This window comes from Mirounga leonina, unplaced genomic scaffold, assembly GCF_011800145.1.
Source record: "Mirounga leonina isolate KUSES-001 unplaced genomic scaffold, KU_Mleo_1.0 Mir_173, whole genome shotgun sequence".
NCBI classification, from domain to species: Eukaryota; Metazoa; Chordata; class Mammalia; order Carnivora; family Phocidae; genus Mirounga; species Mirounga leonina.
The window spans coordinates 36,802,390-36,810,573 of record NW_023270447.1 but is presented as its reverse complement, the minus strand read 5'-3'; the positions used below and the strand labels follow the sequence as shown (position 1 = coordinate 36,810,573).

At 36.5% G+C, this 8,184-nt stretch overlaps 1 pseudogene; it reads left to right on the top strand.

Annotated features, from left to right (window-relative positions):
• The first annotated feature begins 4,610 nt into the window (after positions 1-4,610).
• Positions 4,611-7,415, top strand: LOC118018951 (annotated as a pseudogene).
• Positions 7,416-8,184: the final 769 nt, after the last annotated feature.

Below are 8,184 nucleotides of genomic sequence, written 5' to 3'. Positions count from 1 at the left end.
CTTTCTTTCTTTCTTTCTTTCTTTCTTTCTTTCTTTCTTTCTTTCTTCTTCTCTTCTCTTCTTTTAACTTTTAGTTTTCAGCTCTGTTTCAGATACTTGAGGTGCCAAGATAAATGATCTCCTGATTACATATTTCAGTGATACGTGTACAGTGAATAAAAAGTGAACCATGTTGCCTTCTATCGTAAACTCTCAAAGGTCAGGGGCCAGGCTGAACTTTCTAAAGCTCAATTTAGGCACTTCACAAACCATAAAAAGTGATAATATTTTCCCCATAAAAGACTCTAGAAGGAGAAACATAGAGCATAATTTGAGTAGAAATATCTAAACAAAACAAAATAAGTAAAAAATCAGAGAAGAAAGTGTATTATATCAGTTACAATCTGAAAAATTAAAATAATGTATATAATTTCTTTAATTTCACATAATTACTTATTAATATATTACTTATTTATGAATATATTCTATGTGCAAAGCATAGCATGAATAAAAAATTATTACTTTTGTTGGTTATCTAAAGTTGAAGATATTGTTATCTGAGATAGGGAGAGCTGTATTTGAAGGGAGGATCAATTGTTTTATTAATAAATCAGAAAATATACACAATCCAAATGATAGTTTCTGAATTGAAAGTGACTGAGTTCTTAAAAATATTAATTTCTTTAAGTCAGAAATTTTAGTCATGTTTGCAACATAGCAAAATGTTTTTGATTTCCTAATGAGATTTTTGTAAAATTTTGAAAATGTGTAAAATGTAAGTTTATTTAAACTGAAAATTATGCCAGATGACATTTTGAAGTAAATGGTAGAAAAAGGATGTTGCTGGGATGTCAAATGACTTTACTTTTTAATTGAGATACATTTTGCAAAAGTTATACCATGGGGTAAATGGAATGTATACCCAGAGAACTGGTCTCAATATTCCTGCTTTGCCATTTCCTAATTGTGTCACCTTCATCAAATTATTTCCTTTTTTCCAAGCTTCAGTTTCTCCACTTGTTAAATAGGCTGTAATTCATATTTTCTTTGCAAGATCATGCTAGCATTAGGAAGAGTACAAGAGGGGTGCCTGGATGGCTCAGATGGTTAAGCGTCTGCCTTCGACTCAGGTCATGATCCCAGGGTCCTGGGATTGAGCCCCGCACTGGGCTTCCTGCTGAGCAGGGAGCCTGCTTCTCCCTCTCCCTCAGCCTGCCACTCCCCCTGCTTGGACTCTCTCTCATCTATCAAAATAAATAAAATCTTAAAAAAAAAAAAAGAAAGTACAAAAAATCACCCAGCATGACATGAACACTTGCTCAAGTAGCTCTTGTGAATTTGCAATTACCATTTTAAGACTGAGAACAAGAATTAGAAAAATCACTTTGATAATCCACTATAATAATTTCTTTACATGAATCATGGGAGTATATAAGTTTTCTTAAGGATTTTCAAAAAGATGTAAATGAACAAAATGTTTTAAATACCAGTCCATCCTAAAGAATTCGAGAAAGAGAACATTAGAATGCTACATTTGTTACTTGATCACAATTGTTAATAACAATGTTTATATAGCTTCAAATATCCATCAACCACATAGTATAAAAAATCTGACCAGTTCAGCATAATCAGTATTAAATTATTTTACTTATAAAAGAAAGATGAGACAAATGGCAGTGACTTTAAATTGTGTTTTATCCATCTTTTTGTGGAATTTTTTTTTTAAAGATTTTATTTATTTATTTGAGAGAGAGAGAATGAGAGAGAGAAAGCACATGAGAGGGGGGAGGGTCAGAGGGAGAAGCAGACTCCCCGCCGAGCAGGGAGCCCGATGCGGGACTCGATCCAGGGACTCCAGGATCATGACCTGAGCCGAAGGCAGTGGCTTAACCAACTGAGCCACCCAGGTGCCCTTTTTGTGGAATTTTTAAAAAAGATTTATTTATTTATTTATTTGAGAGAGAGAGAGAGACAGCACGTGATTAGGGGAGAGAGAGAGAGAGAATGCTCAAGCAAGCAGGCTCCCCCCTGAGTGTGGAGCCCAACATGGGGCTTGATCTCACAGCCCTGACATCATGACCCAACTGAAACCAAGAGTTGGGTACTTAACCTACTGCGCCACCCAGGCACCCTCTTTTCATGGAATTTTATGTACAAAAGTAAATTTGCCGTATGTACAGGTAATGGAACTAAAGAGAATGTATCATTAGAATCAGGGATAAGGAAGGGAATACTCAGGGCATTGTTGCAAATATGGACATTGAACTGCATTTCCTAAAGGGAATAAAAGTCTAATTGCCTAAAGGATTGCTTTTTGTCTGGAAACATCTGTTGGTTAGTCCATAAACTTCTACCTGTGTTTTATGTTCTTGATGGAAATATTTTTTCAAAAGAATTAGATTTCCCTGACATCTACTTAAATTTATTCTATCTTCTCATGCTGGCTCAAATCTGGTTACTTACAGGGTACTCTGTGGCTAGCAGAGTCATGCATATGGAAATATGTGCAAGGTTGTTGATGAATTTTTCACCTTTACACACCAACCCTGCCCCCAAAGCCTTATCTGCTTTAGCACTTTAAATTAATGTTAAGGCTCTGCATATACTATGTGACTGTAAATAAGGCAAAATAAAATCTCTTTTGTAAAAATTTGAAAAGCAACACATTGTAGAAAGGAAAGAAGTAGAAATGAAGATAATTCAGGTGATATAGAGAGTTTTGAGATACAGCTGAAATAGATTGTAAGGCCACATATTGACAATAAATTAGCTACTGCTCAGTAATCCAATATGCCTACAGGAGCCCCAATATATTTCTCTCTATATGTAGAGTTATTCTGTCATAAAAAGAGAGAATATTTCTTCTTTTCATTACCCTCAGCATTTTCTATGTGAAATATTACTTTATGATCCTGCAAATAGTTATAAAATATTATCAGAAAATCCTCAACATTTCAGAAGAAAACAAGAACTATTTCAGAGAAATTCAGAAGAAAACAAAAACTTGCTCCCAATAGATTTGCTTATATGGATAAATTGAGAAAATGTTGAGCAAGGAAAAAACACCTGTGATGATAATATCAATGCAGTCACATTCTTCAAGATTTACACTATCAGGTGATGACAGGCTAGAGAGCTGCTGCTTCTGCAATTTTTTTTTTTTAAGATTTATTTATTTTATTTTAGAAAGAGAGAGTATGTGCGGGTGGGGGTAGGGGCAGAAAGAGGGAGATAAGCAGACTCCCCACTGAGCCAGGAGCTGGACGCAGGGCTCCATCCCAGGACCCTGAGATCATGACTGAGTTGAAACCAAGAGCTGACACCTAACCCACTGAGCCATCCAGGCGCCCCTCTCCTGAAATTATTAAGTAATCAAATTTTAGAAGGTCCTTAAAGAAGGAAAGAAAGTAATATCTATTGCTTGCCTACTTTGTATCAGTCACTAGCCTGGGCAGTTGTGTGTGTGTGTGTGTGTGTGTGTGTATGTGAGAGAGAGAGAGAGAGACAGAGACAGAGACAGAGAGAGATTCTTCATAACAGTCCCATGAGATGGGCAATGTTATCTCCATTTCCACAGATGAAATAATTTGACGAAGGTATCGTAGCTAGCAATGAAAAAAGATTATAGGCATTTTTAATTCAAATGTTTGTGTCCCTTTCTTGCTCTGGTATTTTCATGTAAGATTTATATATAGGAGAATTAAGTACCTGGATTGAGAATAGCTAAGATAATTTATAGATGATTTGCATTAATAAAGCAATTACCTTGTGTGCTAGGCCTCTATGGAAGGACAGAAAAACACAAAAAAACAAAAGCTAACCAAACTTATCCTCAGCTGTATATTATTATTATTAAAAGTTATCCAATGGACTAAACAGAGAAAAATTTTACTTACTTAACTAAGGAAACAGCATTATTGATTACTTAATAACTAGACCTACCCTGTATATGTCTATGTTGGATTTGAACCTTTGGGGCAGGTTCAAAGTGATCAGATGAAGCATTTACTCTCTTCCTGTATATCACTGCCCCATAGTTGATGTACAAATTAGTGCAAGAAAGGAGCAGAATGGCTTGAACTCTATCAAATGAGCTCAGACAATAAATCTCTTTGTCACCATTATTAAAATAACTCTCACAAGAGAAGCTTTGTTATGTATATGGATGATTTTTAAAACATTATCAGAAACCTTATGTACTACAGCCTACCTTTCTATGTGCTTAAGTATTATTCTCTTTACCATGGGACTAGTAATAGTGTTTCCTGGGTTGTTGTAAAAAAATTAATACATGTGAGGCACTTTAACAGTGCCAGCCACACAAAAACTACTCAATAAATGTTAGCTTCTCCTTCTATTATTTTGCCATTATTATTATTATTGCTATGGTCAGAGAGTAGAAGGTGCATATCAGCTGAGGAGGGTGGTCATGGAAGGCATCCCAAAGGAATGATGTTCAACTGGGAACAGAAGTAAAAAGGGCATGGAAATTACTCTTACTAGAAAACATTAGCATGTGAAAAGGCACAAAGATGAGAGATGCTACTACAGTGTTTTCCTGCAGGAAAGGGAAGAAGATTTTGAGTAAGAAGGGAGCAACGGTTCCTGGATGGCATCCATCGTCATTCAGAATGTTCCAGCGTTTGACCTACCGTCATAGGCAGTCCTATAGTACAGCCTCTAACAAAACTAGGCTGTCCCAAACCCCTGGTAATAGAATCATTTACTTTTATACCAAGGAGGTTGGGAAAGCACCCAAATCTGCATGTGGTGTGTGCCCAGGCCAACGTTGAGGAGTTTGTGCTGTGAGACCTAAAGTCCTTATGAGGTTGTCTAAAACGAAAGAACAGGTCAGCAGGGCCTACGGTGGCTCCATATTTGCCAAGTGCGTTCGTGACAGGATCAAGCGTGCTCTCCTTATCAAGGAGCAGAGAATCATTGTGAAACTGTTGAAGGCACAAGCACAGAGTCAGAAAGCTAAAAAAAAAAAAAAAAGAAGCTTTTTTGAGTAATAAAAAAAACCAAAGGCAAAAAAAAAAAAAAAAGAAGGGAGCAACAGTATTAAATGCCACAGAGAGTTTGAGAACAATGAAGACAGAGGAAGAACTTTGGATTTATTGATCAGGAAGCCACAGTGTTATGTGCTGAATTCATCTCCTCAAACTCCGTATGTTGAAGGCCTAACACTCAGTACATCAGATTGTGACTGTATATGGAGCTAGGGCCTTGAGAGAAGTGATTAAGTTAAAATGAGTCCATTTGGATGGGCACTAATCCAACATGTCTGGTGTGCTTATTGGAAGAGGAAATTTAGACTCACAAAAAGAGAGACCAGGGATGTGAGCACACAGAATAAAGACCATAGACCATGTGAGGACACAGTGAGGAAATAGCTATCTGCAAGCCAAAGAGAAACCTCAGAAGAAATCAACCCTGCTGACACATTGATCTTGGAAGTCTAGCCTCTAAAATTGTGAGAAAATGAGTTTCTGTTGTTCAAGCCATGGGTCTGTGGTATTTTGTTATGGCAGCCCTAGCAAAAGAATACATTCTGTTACATTGAAGGAGAGTAGATAAGCCAGAATTCAGTAGTTAATGATGAATGGATGGCAAGGAATTAGAAACTATTGGAAAAGTAGTGGATTTTTAAAAGATTGGTAAGGAACCATGATTTTTCCTCCAGAGGATTCGGTTACTGTGGGTATAGTTTCTCCAATGTGACTTTTAGAGTTATACCTTTTCTGCTTTCTTCAAAATTTATTTTTATAATAAAATAATTTAAAAATGCTGTACAGATAAACTACTTTATCTGTACTTGAGCGTAATAGCTGAATCTATCTTGTGACCACAGGACAAGTCATGGCATTTGCTTCTATTTATTTATTTATTTATTTATTTATTCATTCATTCATTCATTCATTCATTCATTCATTCTTAAATTTTTTTATTTTTTAAAATTTTACTTTATTTAAATTCAATTAATTAACATGTAGCGTGTCATTAGTTTCAGAGGTAGAGTTCAGTTACTCATCAGTTGCGTATAACACCGAGTTCTCATTCTATCACATGCCCCCCTTAATGCCCATCACCCAGTTACCCCATCCCCCCACCCCCTCCCCTCCAGCAACCCTCAGTTTGTTTCCTAAAGTTAAAAGTCTCTTATGCTTTGCCTCCTTCTCTGATTTCATCTTATTTTTCTCTCCCTTTTTCTATGATTCTCTGTTTTGTTTCTTGGCATTTGCTTTTATAGTTATGATAACAACAATTCTGAAGTTGGAAATGTAGTTTCCCTAGAGTCAGGAAGATTTCTATTTTTGCAGCGGGGGGGAGCAGGGGGAATGATCATGAGGAAGAGATGTAAAAATATTGGGGGTAGTCTTTGTTTCCTTCTAAAATAGTATACTTGCCTAGATTTCCAACTCCTATATAACAGAAATAAAGCCACTTACACATTCTACCAAAGGCTCAAAGAATATTTAGCAAGCGTTTAGCAGTTTTAAATATGCAAGACCAAGAATTCAGGTTTTACAAGAGTTAACTAACTTGATTTCATACCATCCTCCAAAATTAAAAGCATCTCACTAATGCCAAACTTCTTCATGTCTCCTCAGTCTTTTATGATATTTTCATTGTCCTCACCATGGTTTTGATCATGTTTTACTTATATCTGGAATAGGATTCTATCACTAGTCAAAAATATTCTATATACTTCTCAATTCTACTCATCTTAAGTTCTGCTCAAGTCCTTCCCCTCCTAATGAAGCTTTATCTATATATTCTAATCAAAAGGAGTCTGTTTTTTACTATTTTCCATAGTGCTTATATTCTGTTCCTCCAGAATAGGATGAAAATTATTAGCCTTGGACTTGGACATCCTTTGGTTCAAAGGTGAGATCTTTTATTTGACAGCCATTCAACTTTGGGTGAATTGGTTAATTTCTCCGAAACTTTATTTTCTTGCAAAAGTACATGAGTAATAGGACTGTGTTAATGATTAAATCAGACTCTGTGTTTGACATACAGAGCATCTAGTTGATGACCAAGAGTCTGTGTTCTCTTGATTAGAAGGAAAAGTAACTTATTCTAAGTAAAAATGTGGTTATCATAAAGGAATAAGGATGTCTCAAAATAATCGAGGACAGACTAAACAACCAGGCTGCAGAGTCATTGGGAACTGAGGTAATCCTAAGTGCCAGCCACTTTCCCGTCTTGTCTTTCTGTCGTATGGCATCCTATTTCCTCTCTGCATAGCTACTCTGATCTCTCACTCCCAGCCAGTTTCTCTGAGTCTCAATTTCCTCCTAACATAAGGCTCTGAAATGGCCATTGCAGCCCAAACTCTAGGTGAACCTTCAGCTTAAACACCCAAATCACAGGTAACTGTCTTTCTGTTCTTTTAGTTCAAAGTCCTCAAGAAGAGAATCCAATTGGCTTAGCTTCTCTTCAAATTGATGTCCTGCCTAGAATGGGCCACCTCTGCCAGGCGCCAGACCTTTTTCACTCATTGGTTACCTGGCCACTTTGTAGTCTGCACCTACCAAATGCGAGAAAGGAATGAGTCAGATTCCCTTTGAGAGAGACTAGAGCTGGAGGAAGGCTAGGGAGCAGCTACCATAAAATATTTCTAGGATTTCTAGTGAAATGTTCACTACTCCTAACAATTGAACACTGATTTTATTCTATCACTTATTTTTATACTTGTTTGTCCCACATGAGTGTATTTTCTTTTGCCAGGAGAGATGTTTATAATACATGCCATGTAACACTTTCTGTACTCTTTATATTTATTCAATAACATTCATCAGACATTCAAGCACTATTACTAAGGATATGGTAATAAATCAAATAAACACAATTTATGATCTCATGGAGCTTACATTCTGAAATTTTTATTTCTATATATGATCCTAGTTAGGCCAGGAGATTGGAAGAGTTGAAATGATTTAATGTAATCATCTTCAGAATGAATCCTTCCCTGTCCACCCAATTTAAAAATGCACCTGGGTGGCTTAGTCAGTTAAGAGTCCAACTCTTGATTTCAGCTCCTGAGATTGAGCTTTGCATCAGGCTCCTCACTGAGCTCTGAGCATAGAGCCTGCTTGAGATTCTTCCTCTCTGCCTGCCCCTCCCCCACACTGCGCATGTGCATTCTCTTTCTCTCCCTAAAAAAAAAAGAAATAATAAAATAAAAATAAAAATAAAAAT